Genomic DNA, 22,250 nt, shown 5'->3' with positions numbered 1-22,250 from the left:
TTATGTGTGTTGCCACACTTGTGAGCAGGTTTAGGCCCCTTATTTAAGAAAAGATGTGCTGGCATTGGAGAGGGTCCAGTGGAGGGTCACTAGAATGATCCCAGGAATGAAAGGGTTAACATATGAGGAGCGTTTGATGGCTCTGGGCCTCTAGTCACTGGAATTCAGAAGAATGAGGGGGGACTCATTGAAACACATCGAATGGTGAAGGGCCTTGACAGAGTGGATGTGGAAAGGACGTTTCCTATGGTAGGGGAGACTAAGACTAGAGGACACAGCCTCAGAATAAGACCATAAGACAAAGGAGCAGAAGTCGGCCATTCGGCCCATCGAGTCTGCTTCGCCATTTTATCATGAGCTGATCCATTCTCCCATTCAGTCCCACTCCCCCGCCTTCTCACCATAACCTTTGATGCCCTGGCTACTCAGATACCTATCAATCTCTGCCTTAAATACACCCAATGACTTGACCTCCACTGCTGCCCGTGGCAACAAATTCCATAGATTCACCACCCTCTGACTAAAAATATTTCTTCGCATTTCTGTTCTGAATGGGCGCCCTTCAGTCCTTAAGTCATGCCCTCTCGTACTAGACTCCCCCATCATGGGAAACAACTTTGCCACATCCACTCTGTCCATGCCTTTCAATATTCGAAATATTTCTATGAGGTCTCCCCTCATTCTTCTAAACTCCAAGGAATACAGTCCAAGAGCGGACAAACGTTCCTCATATGTTAACCCTCTCATTCCTGGAATCATTCTAGTGAATCTTCTCTGAACCCTCTCCAACGTCAGCCCATCCTTTCTTAAATAAGGAGACCAAAACTGCCCACAGAATAGAGAGGTGTCCATTTGCAATGGAGATGAGGAGGAATTTCTTCAGCCAGAGAGTGGTGAATCTGTAGAATTTGTTGCCACAGGCGGCTGGGGAGGGCAAGTTGTTGGGTGTATTTAGGGCAGAGGTCGATAGATTCTTGATTGGTCAGGGCATGAAGGGATACAGAGAGAGGCAGGAGATTGGGGCTGAGAGGGAAAATGGATCAGTCATGACGAAATGGCAGAATAGACTCGATGGGACAAATGGCCCAATTCTGCTCCTGTCTCTTAAGGCCTTATATTTATGTGTGAGTCTGTGTAGCTGTGTGTGTATGAGAGCGAGTGTGTGTGCATGCAGGTATCTGTGTTTGGGATGTGTGTCTGTGTGTGAGTGTCTGGGACAGTGTCTATGTGTGGGTGGATGTCCGTGGAGTAGGGACTCATTGTGTGTAGGGCTGTCTCCGTATAGTGGGCAGTATTTATGTCGTGTATGTGTGTCTCTATGTGTGTGTATGAGCCTCTGTCTGTCTGTCTGAGTGTGTGTGCCTCTGTGTGTGTGTGTGTGTGTGTGTGTGTGTGCATCTGTGTGTGTGTGTGTGTGTCTGTGTGTGTGTGAGTGTGTGTCTGTGTGCGTGTGTATGTGTGTGAGTGTGTGTCTGTGTGTGTGTGTGTGTGTCTCTGTGTGAGTGTGTGTGTGTGTCTCTGTGTGTCTGAGTGAGGGAGAGAGAGTGTGTGTGTGTGTGTGTGTCTCTGTGTGAGTGTGTGTGTGTGTGTGTGTCTCTGTGTGAGTGTGTGTGTGTGTGTGTGTGTGTCTCTCTGTGTGTGTGTGTGAGTGTGTGTGTGTGTGTCCGTGTGTGTGTGTGTGTCTCTGTGTGAGTGTGTGTATGTGTGTGTGTCCGTGTGTGTGTGTGTGTCTCTGTGTGAGTGTGTGTATGTGTGTGTGTGTGTGTGTGTGTCTGTGTGTGTGTGTCTCTGTGTGAGTGTGTGTGTGTGTCTCTGTGTGTCTGAGTGAGGGAGAGAGAGTGTGTGTGTGTGTGTGTCTCTGTGTGAGTGTGTGTGTGTGTGTGTGTCTCTGTGTGAGTGTGTGTGTGTGTGTGTGTGTGTCTCTCTGTGTGTGTGTGTGAGTGTGTGTGTGTGTCCGTGTGTGTGTGTGTGTCTCTGTGTGAGTGTGTGTATGTGTGTGTGTGTGTGTGTGTGTCTGTGTGTGTGTGTGTCTGTGCTCCAGTGACCATGGGAATCTGACAGTCATGCTTTCAGACTCTCACCCCACAGCTGGAGCAGTCAGTCACAGAAGGAATGTGTGCTCACCAGCCCGAGGGAGGGAGGGAAGGGAGGAAATGGTGTGGGAGTCCAGTGGATTGGGCTTACCACCCATGGTGTGCTCGGCTCCTGAGAGGGAGGGGAGGGAGCACCCGAGGGTGGTAGGTAGCCCAACCACGGGGGGGGGGGGGGGTTAGACAGCCATTTCAATTTCTGTGCAATTCTGTACAATCTCTGCCTATGTGTCATCTGCAGCTGCGAAGGCTTGCCAACGACGTGGAGGCAAGTCACAATCACAGGGGATTCTGCAGATGTTCAAAATCCAGAGCAATACACACACGCACAACGCAGGAGGAACTCAGCGCGTCAGGCAGCATCTATGGAGGGGAATTAGCAGTTGACATTTCGGGCTGAGACCCTTCATCAGGCACATAGATGCTTGGCGGAGCAGTCTCCTCATCTACGCTGGGTCTCACCGATATACAGGAGGCCACACCGGGAGCACCGGACACAGTATATAACCCCCACAGGCCCACAGGTGAAGTGTTGCCTCACCTGGAAGGACTGTTTGGGGCCCTGAATGGTAGTGAGGGAGGAGGTGTAGCACTTGTCTCACTTGCAAGGATAAGCTCCAGGAGGGAGATCAGTGAGGAGCGACGAATGGACGAGGGAGTCGCGTAGGGAGCGATCCCCGCGGAGAGCAGAAAGTGGGTGGGGCGGGGAGATGTGTTTGGTGGCGGGATCCCGTTGGAGTGGTGAAAATTTCGGACGCAGAGGCTAGTGGGGTGGTAGGTGAGGACCTGGTAGGGTGGTGGCAGGATGAGGTGACAGCAGAGGTGTGTGAAATAGAAGGGATGTGGTTGAGGGCAGCGGTGATGGTGGAGGAAGGGAAGCCCCTTTCTTTGAAAAAAAAGGACATCTTTGTTCTAGAATGAAAAGCCTCATCCTGACAGCAGATGTGGCGGAGATCGAGGAATTGAGAGAAGGGGATGGCTTTCTTACAAGTAGCAGTGTGGGACGAGGTATAGTCTAGGTAGCTGTGAGAGTCCGTTGGTTTATAATGGACATCGGTGCATAAGCTGTCTCCAGACATGAGACAGTGAGATCGAGAAAGGGAAGGGAAGTGTTGGAAATGGACCAGGTGAATTTGAGGGTTGGGTGAAAGTTGGAGGCAAAGTGGATGAAATCAACGAGTTCAGCACGGGTGCAGGAAGCAGTGCCAATGCAGTCGTCAATGTGGTGTAGGATAAGTGTGGGACGGTCACCAGTGTAGGCTTGGTGTGGCCTCCTGCTATACTGGTGAGACCCGACGCACTGTAGATTGGGAGAGAGCTTCGCTGAGCATCTACCTTAGTCCACCAGACCAAGCAGGATCTCCCAGTGGCCACCCATTTTAATCCCGCTTCCCATTCCCATATGTCCATCCACTGTTATGATGAGGCCACATTCAGGGTGGAGGAACAACTCCTTATATCCCGTTTGGGTAGCCTCCAACCTGATGGCATGAACATTGACTTCTCAAACTTCTGGTAATGTCCCCCCAACCCTCCCTCACCATTTGTCCTTCTGCTTTTCCCTCTCTCACCCCATCTACTTACCCCCCCCCCCCATCGCCTCCCTCTGGTGCTCCTCCCCCTTTTCTTTCTTCCACAGCCTTCTGTCTCTTTCACCAGTCAACTTCCCAGCTCTTCACTTCATCCCTCCCCCTCCCGGTTTCACCTATCGCCCGGTGTTTCTCTCTCGCCTCCCTGCACCTTTTATGGCATGCTGGCCTTCATAACAAGGGGAATTGAGTATAAGAGCAAAGAGGTCCTTCTGCAGCTGTACAGGGCCCTGGTGAGACCACACCTGGAGTACTGTGTACAGTTTTGGTCTCCAAATTTGAGGAAGGACATTCTTGCTATTGAGGGAGTGCAGCGCAGGTTCACGAGGTTAATTCCCGGGATGGCGGGACTGTCATATGTCGAAAGATTGGAGCGACTGGGCTTGTATACTCTGGAATTTAGAAGGCTGAGAGGGGATCTTATTGAAACATATAAGATTATTAAGGGATTGGACACGCTGGAGGCAGGAAGCATGTTCCCGCTGATGGGTGAGTCCAGAACCAGAGGCCACAGTTTAAGAATAAGGGGTAGGCCATTTAGAACGGAGTTGAGGAAAAACTTTTTCACCCAGAGAGCGGTGGATATATGGAATGCTCTGCCCCAGAAGGCAGTGGAGGCCAAGTCTCTGGATGCTTTCAAGAAAGAGATGGATAGAGCTCTTAAAGCTAGTGGAGTCAAAGGTTATGGGGAGAAGGCAGGAACTGGATACTGATTGTGGATGATCAACCATGATCACAGTGAATGGCGGTACTGGCTCGAAGGGCCAAATGGCCTACTCCTGCACCTATTGTCTATTGTCGATAAATCTACTCCCCAGCTTTCTTTGTCCTTGCCAGTCCTGCCGAAGGGCCTCGGCCCGAAACATCGACGGTACTTTTTCCCATCGACCCTGCCTGGCCTGCTGAGTTCCTCCAGCATTTTGTGTGTGCTGCTGCCATTTAATCCGAGCCGAGTCGCGGGACGATTCTTAGGACAGGAAGGAAGAAAGCAGAAGATAGGAGAAGTGGGGTAGTGGGAGGGGAAACAGGACAAGCTAGAGGGTGAAAGGTGAGACCGGGACTGTGGGAGGAAACCAGAGAGCCCGGAGGAAACCCATGCAGTCACGGGGAGAAGGTACAAACTGCTGGGATCTTCTTTTGTACTCTGAAAAAAGCTTCGTGGTCCTTGCTGAGGAAAAGGAGACAGCATTTGACATGATGTGAGTACTCCTATACAGGTTTAAACAGCACTGCGCTGTTTCGCTGCAGAAGGAAAGAATCCCACAATAGTTTAAAGGCCTCATCTATTTTTTTGACACACCTCTTTCAAAGATTTACATAGGCAAATGCCTGGGCTTCTCTGTGACTTTCTCCTCTTCACACTCTCCCCGTCTCAGAGGCCTGCTCCGGTTCTGGGCAAGGTGGGGCCTACACTTGCCACACCGGCTAGACCAGAGCAGGGACAAGTCCAACACCTCCGGGGACAGGTTCCCTGGATGCCAGCTGGCTGCTGGAGGAGGCGGAAACTAATCTGGCTGGGGAATGCAACAGAGGAGGGTGTGGTCAAACATGGAAGGCAAGCCATGTCCGTTTTGTAGGCACGAGGAGAGATGGACTGGAAGGAAAGGAGATGTAAATTGCCTCTCCCTCCACCTTCTTTCTTTCTCATGCCCCATTCTGGTTCCCCTCTCACCCCTTCTCTTCTCCTCTCCTCCCTCAGGATCCCACCCTCCTTCCCTTTCTCCCGTGGTCCACTCCCCTCTCCGATCAGAGTCCTTCTTCACCAGCTCTTTACCACTTCCACCTATCACCTCCCAGTGTCTCACTTCATCCCCCCTCTCCCCCACCCACCCACCTTCCCCCTCACCTGGTCTCACCCATCACTTCCCAGTGTCTCACTTCATCCCCCCTCTCCCCCACCCACCCACCTTCCCCTTCACCTGGTCTCACCCATCACCTCCCAGTGTCTCACTTCATCCCCTCTCTCCCCCACCCACCCACCTTCCCCCTCACCTGGTCTCACCCATCACCTCCCAGTGTCTCACTTCATCCCCCCTCTCCCCCACCCACCCACCTTCCCCCTCACCTGGTCTCACCTATCACCTCCCAGTGTCTCACTTCATCCCGCTCTCCCCCACCCATCAACTTCTGGCTGCTGCCCCTTCTTTTCCACTCCTGATAAGACCAAAAAATATGAGCAGAATCGGGCCATTCAGCCCATTGAATCTGCTCTGCCATTTCATCATGGCTGATCCATTTTCCCTCTCAGCCCCAGTCTCCTGCCTCCCCCGGTATCCCTTCATGCCCTGACCAGTCAAGAATCAATCAACCTCTGCCTTAAATATACACAAAGACTTGGTCTCCACAGCCACCTGTAACATTAAATTCCACAGACTCACCACTCTCTGGCTAAAGAAATTCCTCCTCATATCTGTTCTAAAAGAATGACTCTCTATTCTGAGCCTGTGTCCTCTAGACCCAGACTCCCCCACTATAGGAAACATCCTCTCCACATCCACTGTATCTGTGTCCTCTGGTCCTAGACTCCCCCACTACAGGAAACATCCTCTCCACATCCACTCTATCTGTGCCCTCTGGTCCTAGACTCCCCCACTATAGGAAACATCCTCTCCACATCCACTCTATCTGTGTCCTCTGGTCCTAGACTCCCTCACTACAGGAAACATCCTCTCCACGTCCACTCTATCTGTGTCCTCTGATCCTAGACCCCCCCCACGATAGGAAACATCCTCTCCACATCCACTCTATCTGTGTCCTCTGGTCCTAGACTCCCCCACTATAGGAAACATCCTCTCCACATCCACTCTATCTGTGTCCTCTGATCCTAGACCCCCCCCACGATAGGAAACATCCTCTCCACATCCACTCCAGTGAGGCCTTTCAACATTTGATAGGTTTCTATGAGGTTCTCTCATTCTTCTAAATTCCAGTGGGTACAGGCCCAGAGGCCTCAAACACTCCTCATATGAGAAGCCTTTCAATCCTGGAATTATGTTCGTGACCCTCCTTTGATGAAGGTTCTCGAGCCGAAACGCCGACTGTTTATTCCCCTCCATCGTTGCTGCCTGACCAGCCGAGTTCCTTCAGCGTTTGCGTGTGTGTATTGGCCCGTGTAGTGAGATATTCTCCCTGAAGGGCCCATCGCCCCTCCTGGGCCACAGGCTGCCGGCAGCGGCTCGCCAGTGTCCTCTGCCTGGGCCCGTCTTCTCGGATCCCTGCTCTCCCCGGGACGGAGCCTCTGCGGGTGTTTCTGAGGCTCTGGGTTTTTACGGGATGGTGGGGGGGGGGGGCGGCGTTGCTAACCCCCCTGTGCCCAATACTCCTCCTTTCACAGCCAGGCCTGTTACCATCCACGGTGAGGTGATACACCAGCTGGCACTGTATATTCAGGTGAGGCAGATGAACCTTGGGGTGTGATCAGTCCGGGAGCTATGACTCACTGCAGTTCCGAAGACTCTGCTGAAATTCGGGCGGGACTGGCAAGTTCCCATTCTGGGCTCCTAATCACTCGGGTGTGAGAGGGGGAGGGTGTCCAAGATGAAGAAGGCAGTGTCTCTTTATTAACGAAGGAATCCTTTCCTGCAGTAACGACTGACTGGGTTTAACATAGGAGCAGAATTGGGCCATTTGGCCCATCGAGTCTGCTCTGCTAGCCCATCATGGCTGATTTATTATCCCTCTCGATCCCATTCTTATATTCTTGAAATGAATGCTAACATTGCACTTGCCTTCCTTGCCACCGACTTGCCCTTGTACCAAGGTGCACAGGAAGTCTTTGTTTTGTATGCTGTCTATATATTATGGAATGAGCTTCCAGTAGAAGTGGTAGAGGCAGGTTCGAATTTGTCATTTAAGAAAAAAATTGGATAGATATATGGGCAGGAAAGGAATGGAGGGTTATGGGCTGAGTGCAGGTCGGTGGGACTAGGTAAGAGTAAGAGTTCGGCACGGACTAGAAGGGCCGAGATGGCCTGTTTCCGTGCTGTAATTGTTATATGGTTATATAGAATCTATGGCATTAAAAGGTTGGGAAAGATGGCGATGAGAGGACATTGTCTTTCGTTTCTATTCAGAGACACAACGCGGTAACATGCCCTTCCAACCCCACGAGCTCGCGGTGCCCGATTACGCCCCAGTGACCAGTTAACCCACTAACCGGCACGTCGCTGGGCTGTGGGAGGAAACCAGAGCACCCGGAGGAAACCCACGCGGTCATGGGGAGAGCGTACAAACTCCTTACGGTCAGCGGCGGGAATTGAACCCATGTTATTGGCACTGCAGTAGTGTTACCGGTACATAAGAATAGTTTTCAAAGCTCAAAGTAAATTTATTATCAAAGTACGTGAATGTCACCATACACAACCTTTTTCTTGTGGGCATACTGAATAAATCTATGAAGTAGATTTATGTCATAGGAAAGCAGCATCCATCTTTGGGGTCGCATCACGGCCCGGTATGGAAACACCAAAGAACGGAAAATCCTACAAAAATGTAGTGGATACGGCCCAGTCCATCACAGGTAAAGCCTTCCCCACCAAACATCACAGGAAAGCAGCATCCATCATCTGGGACCCCCACCACCCAGGACGTGCTCTCTTCTCACTGCTGCCATCAGGAAGGAGATACAGGAGCCTCAGGACCCACACCACCAGGTTCAGGAACAGTTATTACCCTCAACCATCAGGAAGGAGATACAGGAGCCTCAGGACCCACACCCACAGGTTCAGGAACAGTTATTACCCTCAACCATCAGGAAGGAGGTACAGGAGCCTCAGGACCCACACCACCAGGTTCAGGAACAGCTATTAACCCCCAACCATCAGGCAGGAGGTACAGGAGCCTCAGGACCCACACCACCAGGTTCAGGAACAGTTATTACCCCTCAACCATCAGGCAGGAGGTACAGGAGCCTCAGGTCTCACACCACCAGGTTCAGGAACAGTTATTACCCTCAACCATCAGGCTCTCCTGAACCAGAGGGGATAACTTCACCCGCCCCATCACTGAACTTCTCCCACAACCGTTAGACTCACTTTCATCTCATGTTCTCGCTATTTATTGCTTATTTATTTATTATTATTATTTCTTTCTCTTCATATTTGCATATTTTGTTGTCTTTTGCACTGCTTGAACACCCGGGTTGGTGCTGTCTTTAGTTCATGGTTATTATGCCATTGTAGATTTATAGGTTATGCCCGTGAAAGAAGGCATCTCGCAGTTGTACATGGTGACATATACGTACTCTGATAATAAGTTTTCTTTGAACTTTAGTTAAGTGAGAACCGATATCTACTCGTCAAGATGGAACTGAGCTGCGGTCTCCATCAAGGTCATGGTTCAAACTTTATTGTTTTTATCTGTAGCAATGGTTTTGAGGAGAGTGGGGGAAGTTAGGGTTTAGGGATGGGGATGTGGAAGAGTTAGGGGTCAGGCCGGTGTCTGTCACCCCTGCTCCATGTTAAAGGGAATGTGCAGCAGCACTTGCAAGAACCCCCATCTCCCAGCCCATCTTTGGGCGTGTTGGTCGTTAACACGAATGACGCATTTCACCCTCCGTTTCAAAGTAAAACCTGTCATCGATCAGGCAGATAACGTGGTGAAGTGGATCAGAAAACTTGCAGATGATACCAAGATTGGGGGGTGTAATGGACGGCGAAGAAGACTATCAGAGCTTGCACAGAGAGATCTGGGCCAGCCGAAAAATGGCAGATGGAACTTAAAGCCCACAAGCGTGAGGTGCCGTGCTTTGGGAGGACCAGCCAGGGTAGATCTTACACAGTGGAAGGCCGGGCACTGAGGGGTGTGGTGGGACAGAGGGATCTGGGAACACAGGTCCATAATTCCTTGAAAGTGGTGGCACAGGGTCGTAAAGAAGGGTCTCGAAACAGCGAGTGTTTACTCTTTACCATAGATGCCTCCTGGCCTCCTGAGTTCCTCCAGCATTTTGTGGGTGTTGCTCGAGGGTCGTAAAGAGAGCTTTTGGTGCATCGCCCTTCTTAAATCAGAGCCCTGGGTCCGGGAGTTGGGATGTTATGTTGAAGTTGTATAAGACGACGCTGCGATCTAACTTGGGAGTATTTTGTGCAGCTCTGGTCACCTAATTCAGGATAGATTTCCATCGGATTGAAGAGTACAAGGATGTTGCCAGGACTTGAGGTCCTGGGTTATCGGGAAAGACTGAATAGACTATGACTTTACTCCCTAGAGTGTAGAAGATTTAGGGGAGATTTGATAGAGGTAGACAAAATTATGAGGGGTATAGACAGGGTAAATGCAAGCAGGCTTTTACCGCTGAGTGTGGGTGAGACTAGATCTAGAGGTCAAGGGTGAAAGGTGCAATGTTTAAGGATGAACTTCTTCACTCAGAGGGTGGAATGAGCTGTCAGTGGATGTGGGTTCGATTGCAATGTTTAAGAGAGAGTTTGGATAGGTACACGGATGGCAGAGTTCTGGCCCGGGCGCAGGCCGGTGGGACTAGATGGAATAGCAGTTTTGGCATGGGCTAGATGGGCTGAAGGGCCTGCTTCTGTGCTGTACTTCTCTATGACTGTCTGATAAATAAATGAGTCTGAATCTGAGTCCCAATACCAATAGCAAGATGTGGGCAGGACAGTTACAGACCTGTAACCTACTGGCGGATTTCGACCAGCTGCAGAGATGGGCAGAGAAATGGCAGATGGAGTTTAACCCAGATAAATGTGGGGTGTCGCACGTTGGTAGGGCAAATGCAAGGAGACAGTACACTCTTAAGTGCAAGGACCTGAACAGTGTTGCTGAGCAGAGAGATCTTGGGATCCAGGTTCATAGCTCCTTGAAAGTGGCTGCACAGGTCAATAGGAGGGTGAAGAAGGCTTACGGAATGCTTGCTTTTATTAGTGGAGGCTTTGAGTTCAAAAGTCAGGAGGTCATGTTAACTTTATAAAACTCTGGTTAGGCCACCTCTGGAGTATCACACACAGTTCTGGTCTCCCCACTCTAGGAGGGATATTGAGGCTTTGGAGAGGATGTAGAAGAGGTTCACCAGGACACTGCCTGGTTTAGAGAGCATGTGCTATCAGGAGAGGCTGGTCAAACTTGGGTTGTTTTCTCTGGAGCGTCGGAGGCTGAGGGGAGATCTGATCGAGGTTTATAAGATTATGAGAGACAGAGATAGAGTAGACAGGGAGTATCTGTTTTCCCAGGGTTGAAATGTCTAACACCAGAAGGCATGCATTGAAGGTGAGAGGGGGTCAGTTCAAAGGAGATGTGAGGGGTCAATTATTTACTCAGAGAGTGGTGGATGTCTGGTATGGTGGTGGAGGCAAATACATTAGAGGCTTTTAAGAGATGTTAGGATGGATGTGAGGAAAATGGAGGGATGTGGACATGGTGTAGGAAGGAGGGAATAGTGTTTGAATATTTTTGATTTGCTTTTTAGCCGGTTCAGCACAACATTGTGGGCCGAATGGCCTCCCTGTGCTGTACTGTACCGTGCTCTAGTTGTTGGTTTCTGTCTGGGAGGTTTAGCAGCCGTGATAGGACACAATATGTGGGCAGGGCAGGGCGGTAGTGGGTGGAATTTAATTCCGATAAGAGTGAGGTAACTTGGTGAGGAAGCAGGAATAACAGTCGGACGTGCACAGGGGATGGCAGAGGAACAAAGGGATCTTGGTGCACAAGGATCGATGACGGGGTTGCACTGGTAGATAATGCTGTGCATAAGGCATGGAGACAGTTACCACATATTCACCACTCTCAGGCTTAAGAAATTCCTCCTCAGCTCTGTTCTAAATGGACGTCCCTCTCTTCTGAGGCTGTGCCCTCTCATCCCGGACTCCCCCACTACAGGAAACATCCTCTCCACATCCACTCTATCTGTGTCCTCTGGTCCTAGACTCCCCCACTATAGGAAACATCCTCTCCACATCCACTCTATCTGTGTCCTCTTGTCCTAGACTCCCTCACTATAGGAAACATCCTCTCCATGTCCTCTCTATCTGTGTCCTCTGGTCCTAGACTCCCTCACTATAGGAAACATCCTCCCCACATCCACTCTATCTGTGTCCTCTGGTCCTAGATTCCCTCACTATAGGAAACATCCTCTCCACATCCACTCTATCTGTGTCCTCTGGTCCTAGACTCCCCCACCATAGGAAGCATCCTCTCCACATCCACTCTATCTGTGTCCTCTGGTCCTAGACTCCCCCACCATAGGAAGCATCCTCTCCACATCCACTCTATCTGTGTCCTCTGGTCCTAGACTCCCCCACTATAGTAAACGTCCTCTCCACATTCAGTCTATCGAGGCCTTCCACTGTTTGATAGATTTCAATGAGGTTGCCCCTCATACTTCTGAATTCCAGTGAGTAGAGGCCCAGTCATCATAGAAACATAGAAAATAGGTGCAGGAGTAGGCCATTCGGCCCTTCGAGCCTACACCGCCATTCAGTATGATCATGGCTGATCATCCAACTCAGAACCCTGTACCAGCCTTCCCTCCATCTCCCTGATCCCTTTAGCTACAAGGGCCATATCTAACTCCCTCTTAAATATAGCCAATGAACTGGCCTCAACTGTTTCCTGTGGCAGAGAATTCCACAGATTCACCGCTCTCTGTCAAACGTTCTTCATATAACAAGCCATTCAATCCTGGAATCATTTTTGTGAATCTCCTTTGAACCCTCTCCAGTGTCAGCACATCCTTTCAAAGATAAGGGGCCCAAAGCTGCTCACAATACTCCAAGTGAGGTCTTCCCAGTGCCTTATAAAGCCTCAACATTACACCCTTGCTTTTACATTCTCGTCCTCTCGAAAAGAATGCTAACATCACGTTTGGCTTGCTCGCCACGGGCTCCACTTGCAAAATAACTTTCAGGGAATCCTGCATGAGGACTCCCAGCTGAAATGACAAAGAAATTTGAACTCGAGGCAACACACACACACAATGCTGGAGGAACTCAGCAAGCCAGGCAGAACCTATGGAAAAGAGTAAACAGTCGACGTTTTTGGGCCCAAACCCTTCATCAGGACTGGGTATTACTTTGACTGCCAGCATCGGCAGATCTTCTCTTGTCTGCGAAACTCGATTTTGAACGAAGGGGTGGTGATAGGGCTTCTGAAAAGACCAGTGTGGCCCTGGACAGGGGCTCAGTGTCGCAGCTCCTCGTCGTGCTGCGGGGCGGGACGGGACGGGGGTGACTGCACTGGAGGAGACACTGTCCAAGTTGCAGGCGTTCAGTTGTGAGGAGAGGCCGGGTTTGTCTTCCTGCAGCACGGGACCGCAGTGGGATCTGCACCACAGTAAAGAAACAGGCCATTTGGCCCATCTAGTCTGTGATTGCCCTTGGTCCCATCGACCTTCGCCTGGACCATGGACCATGGACCTCCACACAGAAACTCCTCGGACATGCTGAAATATGTATGTTCAGATTTACCCGGCCATAAATAGGGTTAATATTACAGAAATCGTGCCAGGCAGAGCTGTAGATAGACTTTGGGGAAGGGAGGAAAGGTTTGGAAGGGAGTTTGAGGAAGGAGGTTTTCAGCTGGGGGTGGGGGATGGACGTATTTGAGTTCCCTGATTTCTTTTCCAAGCACCTACTGTACTCGCTGGTATACCGAGAGGGCTTCAGGTCTCAACATCTGCCGCACGCTTCCGGAATATAGACCATCACAGGAGAGGGTAAACTGGAACAGGCTGCCTGCATGAACGTGAGGGGCTGAATGGTCTGTTCCTGCATCGTATGAGTCTGTGAGAAAGAGAGAGAGAGAGAGAGAGAGACTGTGTGTTTGAGAGAGAGACTGTGTGTGTCAGAGAGAGAGTGATTGTGTGTGTGTGTGTGTGTGTGTGTGTGTGAGAAATAGAGGGACTGTGTGTGTCAGAGAGAGACTGTGTGTCAGAGAGAGAGTGATTGTCTGTGTGTGTGTGAGAGAGACTGTGTGTGTGAGAGAGAGAGTGTGTGTGTCAGAGAGTGATTGTCTGTGTGTGTGTGTGAGAGAGAGACTGTGTGTGTGTGTGTGTGTGAGAGAGAGAGACTGTGTGTGTGTGAGAGAGAGAGACTGTATGTGTGTGAGAGAGTGTCTGTGTATCTGTGAGAGAGAGACTGTGTGTGTGTGTGAGAGAGAGAGAGAGACTGTGTGTGTGTGTGTGTGTGAGAGAGACTGTGTGTGTGTGAGAGAAGACTGTGTTACAGAGAGAGAAATAGATCTGTGTGCACGCGTGTGTGTGAGAGAGAGAGACTGTGTGTGTGTGAGAGAGAGGGACTGTGTGTGACAGAGAGAGATAGATCTCTGTGTGTGTGTGTGTGTGTGTGTGAGTGAGAGAGAGAGAGAGAGTGTGTGTGACCTTTCTCCCAGGCCTGGTTCGGTCCCTCACAGTGATACACAAGCTGCTATAATCCCTGCTGACCCTGTCAATCCTGAGGTCAAGCCGACACTGTGACACTTGAGACGGGTCTCTGGAGAGCTGCGAGTTCCCTCCATCGTGACTGACGGCCGGTTGGGGGGTGGGGTTGCTGCAGACAGTGAGAGGGCCTCTGCCCCCATCTGAACACAGTCTCAGACCCGGGATTGTCCGCTCCCTTCTTCATCACAGGGGATCCTGCAGATCCTGAAACATGATGGCATCTTTAAACAGACGGAAAACATCACTCGGATGACCTGTTGCAGGTTCGAATCCCCCGCACTGTGGGGGGAGGAGTGGGAGGCGTTGTTATTGAGGGAGTTTACACTGTGAGGGGGCGTTACTGAGGGAGGGATTGTTATTGAGGGAGTTTACACTGTGAGGGAGCTTCGCACTGAGGGAGGGATTGTTATTGAGGGAGTTTACACTGTGAGGGAGCCTCGCACTGAGGGAGGGATTGTTACTGAGGGAGTTTACACTGTGAGGGGGCGTTACTGAGGGAGCTTCGCACTGAGGGAGGGGTTGTTACTGAGGGAGTTTACACTGTGAGGGGGCGTTACTGAGGGAGCTTCGCACTGAGGGAGGGATTGTTATTGAGGGAGTTTACACTGTGAGGGAGCTTCGCACTGAGGGAGGGATTGTTATTGAGGGAGTTTACACTGTGAGGGAGCTTCGCACTGAGGGAGGGGTTGTTACTGAGGGAGTTTACACTGAGGGGGCGTTACTGAGGGAGCTTCGCACTGAGGGAAGGATTGTTATTGAGGGAGTTTACACTGTGAGGGGGCGTTACTGAGGGAGCTTCGCACTGAAGGAGGGATTGTTATTGAGGGAGTTTACACTGTGAGGGAGCTTCGCACTGAGGGAGGGATTGTTATTGAGGGAGTTTACACTGTGAGGGGGCGTTACTGAGGGAGCTTCGCACTGTGGGAGAGGTGTAACTGAGGGAGCTTACAATGTGGAACGGGGCGGTATTGAGGGAGCCTCGCGCAGAGAGGGAGCTTCGCATTCTGGGAGCGGTCGTTATTGAGGGAGCCTCGCACTTTGGGGAGGGGGGTCGGCGCAGAGGAAGAGCAGCGCTTTGAGGTATGCTGAGGGAGCGCCACAATATGGGAGTGGCGGCATTGGGTGAGCGCAGTCACGTGGGAGGGTCGGCGCCGAGGGAGCTTCGCACTGCAGGGAGGGGATCGGCTCCGATCTGCCCGCCGGGCAAAGCGAGGCGAGAGCGCGGACAGCGCCTGGCGCAGTGCGCGCTCCCGCACTATGGGCGCGGCGCACCCAGAGCGCGCCCCAGACAGAGAGCGAGCGGCGCTCAGACTTTCCCCGGGGAACCGGCGGCGAGGACACCGACTGCAGCCTTGAACGGTGCGTGGAGTGGGGGCGAGTCCCGGGACCGGGACCGGGACCGGGACTGGGACGGTGGGACGGTCCGGAACCGTGTCATGCGAGAGGCGGGCAGTCCGCAAAACTTGAGTTACAGGGCGTCTCCAGGGATTGTATCTGTATTTACTGGGCGTCTCCAGTCGGTTCTTACGGTGGTACTGGGAGGGTGTTGGTATTCACAGGGGGTACTGAGAGGGTGTCGGTACTCACAGGGGGTACTGAGAGGGTGTCGGTACTCACAGGGGGTACTGAGAGCGAGTCGGTACTTACGGGGGTACTGGGAGGGTGTCGGTATTCACAGGGGGTCCCGGGAATGTGTCGGTATTCACAGGGGTTCCGGGAAGCATGTCGATATTTACAAGGGGTATTGGGGAGCGTATCGGTACTTATAGATGTCCCCGAGGACGTATTGGTATTTACAGGGGTCTCAGGGTGCGTATTACAGAGGTCTCGGGGGAGCGTGTCGGTACTTACAGGGGTCCCGGGGAGTGTGTCTCTATTTACAGGGGTCCCGGGGAGTGTGTCAGTATTTACAGGGGGTCCCGGGGAGTGTGTCGGTATTTACAGGGGTCCCGGGGAGTGTGTCTCTATTTACAGGGGTCCCGGGGAGTGTGTCAGTATTTACAGGGGGTCCCGGGGAGTGTGTCTTTATTTACAGGGGATCCCGGGGAGTTTGTCAGTATTTACAGGGGATCCCTGGGAGTGTGTCAGTATTTACAGGGGATCCCGGGGAGTGTGTCTTTATTTACAGGGGATCCCGGGGAGTTTGTCAGTATTTACAGGGGATCCCTGGGAGTGTGTCTGTATTTACAGGGGGTCCCGGGGAGTGTGTCAGTATTTACAGGGGATCCCAGGGAGTGTGTCTTTATTTACGGGGGATCCTGGGGAGTGTGTCTGTATTTACAGGGGATCCCAGGGAGTGTGTCAGTATTTACAGGGTGTCCCGGGGAGAGTGTCAGTATTTACAGGGTGTCCCGGGGAGTGTGTCTGTATTTACAGGGTGTCCCGGGGAGTGTGTCTATATTTACAGGGGGTCCCGGGGAGTGTGTCTGTATTTACAGGGGTCCCGGGGAGTGTGTCGGTATTTACAGGGAGTCCCGGGGAGCATGTCTTTATTTACAGGGTGTCCCGGGGAGAGTGTCTGTATTTGTATTTACAGGGTGTCCCGGGGAGTGTGTCTATATTTACAGGGTGTCCCGGGGAGTGTGTCGGTGTTTACAGGGGGTCCCGGGGAGTGTGTCAGTATTTACAGGGGATCCCGGGGAGCGTGTCTCTATTTACAGGGGTCCCAGGGAGCGTGTCAGTATTTACAGGGGATCCCGGGGAGTGTGTCAGTATTTACAGGGGTCCAAGGGAGCGTGTCAGTATTTACAGGGGGTCCCGGGGAGCGTGTCAGTATTTACAGGGGTCCCGGGGAGCGTGTCAGTATTTACAGGGGTCCCGGGGAGTGTGTCTGTATTTACAGGGGGTCCCGGGGAGCGTGTCGGTATTTACAGGGGGTCCCGGGGAGTGTGTCTGTATTTACAGGGGGTCCCAGGGAGTGTGTCTATATTTACAGGGGGTCCAGGGGAGTGTGTCAGTGTTTACAGGGGGTCCCGGGGAGTGTGTCTTTATTTACAGGGGGTCCAGGGGAGTGTGTCGGTGTTTACAGGGGGTCCCGGGGAGTGTGTCTTTATTTACAGGGGGTCCCGGGGAGTGAGTCAGTATTTACAGGGGGTCCCGGGGAGTGTGTCTTTATTTACAGGGGGTCCAGGGGAGTGTGTCGGTGTTTACAGGGGGTCCCGGGGAATGTGTCTTTATTTACAGGGGGTCCCGGGGAGTGAGTCAGTATTTACAGGGGGTCCCGGGGAGCGTGTCTGTATTTACAGGGGGTCCCGGGGAGTGAGTCAGTATTTACAGGGGGTCCCGGGGAGTGTGTCTTTATTTACAGGGGGTCCAGGGGAGTGTGTCGGTGTTTACAGGGGGTCCCGGGGAATGTGTCTTTATTTACAGGGGGTCCCGGGGAGTGAGTCAGTATTTACAGGGGGTCCCGGGGAGCGTGTCTGTATTTACAGGGGGTCCCGGGGAGTGTGTCTGTATTTACAGGGGGTCCCAGGGAGTGTGGTGGGTGTGAGTGCCCTGGGGATTGTGTCGGTACCTACAGGTGTCCCTGCCATGTGCGTCTGTAACTATGGGGCGTGTCGGCAAGTTTGTCTATTTCTATGCGCAGGGGTGGTGAGGCGCTGCAGTGGGTGTCTTGGCATCCGCTGGTGATCTCGGTGAGTTTGTCGATATTCGTTGGTGGTGCTGGCGAGTGTGGGACCTGTTTTCACTTTGATACAAAGAGTCTTTTTCTGTTGATCAGTGTCAAAAAAAGCCACATTAAATCCACTGTGATTTTCAATGTTGTAAAAAGATTAAGCATGAGAACTTCGGAAGGATGGGGAGGATTCTGTTTATCGGTGCTGTCTATCACCAGCTGCAGCCCTATGATTCTTTTTTTTTTGTGGGAATTCTCAATAAAAACCATCTTCTTCTTCTTCATGTACCTTGCGTGTTACACGCTTGGGCGATCATGGCTCTCCACATCAGACGATGCCGCGCGGCCTCAATGATATCTCACAAACTTAGTTCTTTCACCAGTAAAAACCAGAACAGAATCAATGAAAGCTTGCCCAACTTGGACATTCAACCAGTGTTGATCCTTCAAGAATCACTAGATTCCAGAAAGGTTCTACAGGACCTCCGTACGAATGGACCCAACCCTTATCCGAACTGACCCATCTCTCCCCCCCTCCCCACCACCCACCCGCTCACCACCACTCCTCAGCCACCAACCCCTCCTCGCCCATGTTCCCGCCCCCTCCTCCAAATTCTAGCCACTTTCCGTTACATTCACTGATTCATACGACACAGAAACAGGCCCTTCAGCCCATCGATGCTGACCCCCCGTAACAGTAGTGGATACAGACCCCTCAGCCATCAGGCTCTTGAACCAAAGGGGTTTGACTTCACTTGCCCCATCACCAAAATGTCCCCACAACCCACGGACTCACCTTTTAGGGCTCTTCATCTCATGTTCTCGATATTTATTTCTATTTATTCGTTTTCTGCGCTTCGAACGCTCTATTTTCATGAGTCCAGTTATAGTTATTATTCTACCGCTTATTGAGTATGCCCACAAGAGAGTGATGCCCAGGGTTGTATATGTACTTTGATAGTCAAATTACTTTGAGCGTTGACCTGCTGAGTTTCTCCAGCATCCTGTGCAGTAGGGCCAGACTCTCCGGCCTCTCCTTATCACCCCGTGCCCTAGGGTCCAGCTCTTAACCTTCTCCGCGCCCCCTCCAGCCTCAGCCCGTGCTGGAGGTCTGGGAGGCGGCCTGACCTGGGCTGGGAGGCCTGCTTGTGTGTGAGAGAGGGAGCGGCTGTTGTCCTGTCCTGCAGCGGCCATGGCGTGTCCTGTTCAGTTGAACGCTGTGGACGCGGTGGTGCTCGCGGGCTGGCCCCGGGGCGTGCTGGTGGTTGACGCAAGCGACACACTTCGCTGTGCGATTTGATGTTTGTGATGGCGCCGGTGCTGCCCACGACTGCTTATTGGCATTGGGTGTTTGACAGCCTTCTTCCAATGGGTTCCTTTGCTTTGTGGCTGCCTGCAAGGGGACGAAACTGAAGGTTGTGTACTTTGATAATGAACTTTGAACTTTGATTTTCATGTCATTAATGAATCTGAATCTCCTTCTGTGGCCAGAATTGCACACAGTACCTCAAAGTCAAAGGAAATTTATTATCAAAGTACATACACATCCAGACGCAACTTTAGTAGATACTTTCAGTTCCCAGTAAAGTGGCCACTGAGTGTATGTTCATGATCTTCTGCTGCTGTAGCCCATCCACTTCAAGGTTCGACGTGTTGTGCATTCAGAGATGCTCTTCTACACACCACTGTTGTAACGTGTGGTTATTTGAGTTACTGTCACCTTCCTGTCAGCTTGAACCAGTCTGGCCATTCTCCTCTGACCTCTCTCATCAACAAGGCGTTTCCGCCCACAGAACTGCTGCTCGCCGGATGTTTTAAATTTGTTTCCCACACCATTCTCTGTTAAACTCTGGAGACTGCTGTGGGTGAAAATCCGACAATCCCAGGAGATCAGCGGTCTTCGGGATCCTCAAACCACCCCGTCTGGCACCGACAATCAATCCACGGTCAAAGTCATTTTGATCACATTTCCTTCCCCGTTCTGATGTTTGGTCTGAACAGCAACTGAACCTCGTGACTATGTCTGCGTGCTTTTAACCTTTGAGTTGCTGCCACGTGATTGGCTGATTAGATATTTGCATTAACGAGCAGGCGTGCAGGTGTCCCTCATTAAGTGGCTACCGAGTGTATGTCATGAAATTTGTTGTTTTGTGACAGCAGTGCAGTGTAATACATACAATATACTATTAATCATAATCATATAGATTAACAAATTAAAAAGTATTGAAAAAAAAGGGCAGAAAGCAGTGTTCATGGGTTCAATCTCCATTCAGAAATTGGATGGCAGAGGGGAAGAAGCTGTTCCTGAATTGCTGAGTGTGTGTCTTCAGGCTCCTGTACCTCCTCCCTGATGGTAGCAATGAGAAGAGGGCATGTCCTGGGTGATGGGGGTCCTTAATGATGGACGCCGCCTTTCTGAGGCATCACTCCTTGAAGATGTCCTGGATACTACGGAGGCCGGTGCACGTGATGGAACTGACTGAGTTTACAACTCTCTGCAGCTTATATCAACCCTGTGCAGTAGCCCCCGATACCAGACGGTGATGCAACCAGTTAGAACGCCCTCCACGGTACATCTGCAGAAATTTGCGAGTGTCTTTGGTGACAGACCAAATGTCCTCAAACTCCTGAAGAAACAGCCGCTGTCGGGCCTTCTTTGTAGCTGCATCGGTATGCTGGGTCCAGGGTGGATCCTTGGAGAGATTGACTCCCTGAAACTACAAATTGCTCACTCTCTCCACCTCTGATCCCTGTATGAGGACTGGTGTGTGTTCACTCACCTTACCTTTCCTGAAGTCCGTGATCAGCTCTTTGGTCTGACTGACGCTGAGTGCCAGGTTGTTGCTGCGACACCTCTCCTCCAGCTGATCTGTCTCGCTCCTGTACGCCCTCCCGTTGTCTCTTGGTCAGTGTGCGTTGGCATGGTTGCATCTTCATCTCATCTCAGTGAGCTAAAATGGTTTCAGCCTCCTGTTGCACGAAAGGGAAGTTGCACTCTCCAAAGACGCTCTTGCCTGGACTGACTGCTCACGGCCTGCGAACCGTCCTCGCCTGGGCATTGTTAACCGTCGCCTCGGCCCCCAACGTCCACAGTTAGTATTTACACCGGGCCACCATCTGCATGGGGTCGAGCAGTCTCAGCCAACGCTGCCGTCGTCCAGCACAAGTGGGGACCCATCCAGTGGATTACTCAGCCTCGTGCCTTGACGGCTACCTACAGCTTAGCCCGTCGCCTTTCATATCCTTGTCGGGAATTCAGTCAGGCTTGCTTGAAGAAACCTCTGTTCAGTTACCATCGGCACCAGAGGAGCCAACACACTCAGCCACAGCGACATTACCTTCAAGAATGCCTGCCGTTCCATCCCTGGGCCACATTTTGGGAAGTCTGATCATCTGACTGTCCTCCTGCTCCCCGCGCACAGGCAGAGGCGAAAGAGATGAGGACAGCTGAGGGGTGTTCCACGGGAATCCTTCAATTCGGCGGTTCGAGGGCTGCTCAGAGGATCTGAATGAATATGCGTCAGGCTTCGTAAAGACTGTCGCAGACAAGCGTGTCCCCACAAAATCGTTCAGAGCCTTCCTCAGCTAGAAGCCCTGGGAGAGACAAACCGGGGGATCCACACTCTGCTGCGGGCCAGGCCAACGGCGTTCAGGGCCATGCGCGGTCTCCGGAAAGCCACCTCACGCGCCAAGTGGCAGCTCTGGACCAAACTAGAATTGCTGAAGGGTGCTCGACAGCCATGGCATGGTCTGAACGCTGCCTCCTCCTTCAGAGCAGAGTCAAAGTTCAAAGTCAATTTATTATCAAAGTGCATATCTGCCACCATGTCAGCCTCTGCCATTCATTTTCTTGCGGGCATACTCAATAAATACCTAACAGGAAAAATAACGTTAATGGGATCAATGAAAGACTGCAGTGACTTGGGTGTTCAAGGAGCTTGCGAAGACAACAAACTGTGCAGTTACAAAAGAGAGAGAGAATAATAAATAACTAACCAATAAATATTGAGAACTTGAGATGAAGCAACCTTGAAAGTGAGTCCATAGGTTTTGGGAACATTTCAGTAACGGGGCAAGTGAAGTTGAGTGAAGTTATCCCCTTTGGTTCAAGAGCCTGATGGTTGAGGGGTAATAACTGTTCCTGAACCTGGTGGTGTGGGTCCTGAGGCTCCTGTACCTCCTTCCTGATGGTTGTAGGGTAATAACTGTTCCTGAACCTGGTGGTGTGAACGTGAAGCTCCTGTACCTCCTTCCTGATGGTTGAGGGTAATAACTGTTCCTGAACCTGGTGGTGTGGGTCCTGAGGCTCCTGTACCTCCTTCCTGATGGTTATGGGGTAATAACTGTTCCTGAACCTGGTGGTGTGGGTCCTGAGGCTCCTGTACCTCCTGCCTGATGGTTGAGGGTAATAACTGTTCCTGAACCTGGTGGTGTGGGTCCTGAGGCTCCTGTACCTCCTGCCTGATGGTTGTAGGGTAATAACTGTTCCTGAAGCTGGTGGTGTGGGTCCTGAGTCTCCTGTACCTCCTTCCTGATGGTTGAGGGGTAACAACTGTTCCTGAACCTGGTGG

At 51.6% G+C, this 22,250-nt stretch overlaps 1 protein-coding gene across 1 annotated transcript in view; it reads left to right on the top strand.

The window, feature by feature from the left end:
* The first annotated feature begins 15,253 nt into the window (after positions 1 to 15,253).
* Positions 15,254 to 22,250, top strand: part of LOC140188916 (calpain-1 catalytic subunit-like) — a 58,172-nt gene continuing 51,175 nt past the window's right edge. The window contains exon 1 of the mRNA XM_072245569.1: positions 15,254 to 15,422. The gene's annotated coding sequence lies outside the window, so the exon portion shown is untranslated. The remainder of the gene's footprint in view (positions 15,423 to 22,250) is intronic.

Source organism: Mobula birostris, chromosome 28 (assembly GCF_030028105.1).
Source record: "Mobula birostris isolate sMobBir1 chromosome 28, sMobBir1.hap1, whole genome shotgun sequence".
Classification (NCBI taxonomy): domain Eukaryota; kingdom Metazoa; phylum Chordata; class Chondrichthyes; order Myliobatiformes; family Myliobatidae; genus Mobula; species Mobula birostris.
The sequence above is the reverse complement of the archived record's forward strand: the minus strand, read 5'-3'. Positions and strand labels throughout refer to the sequence as shown.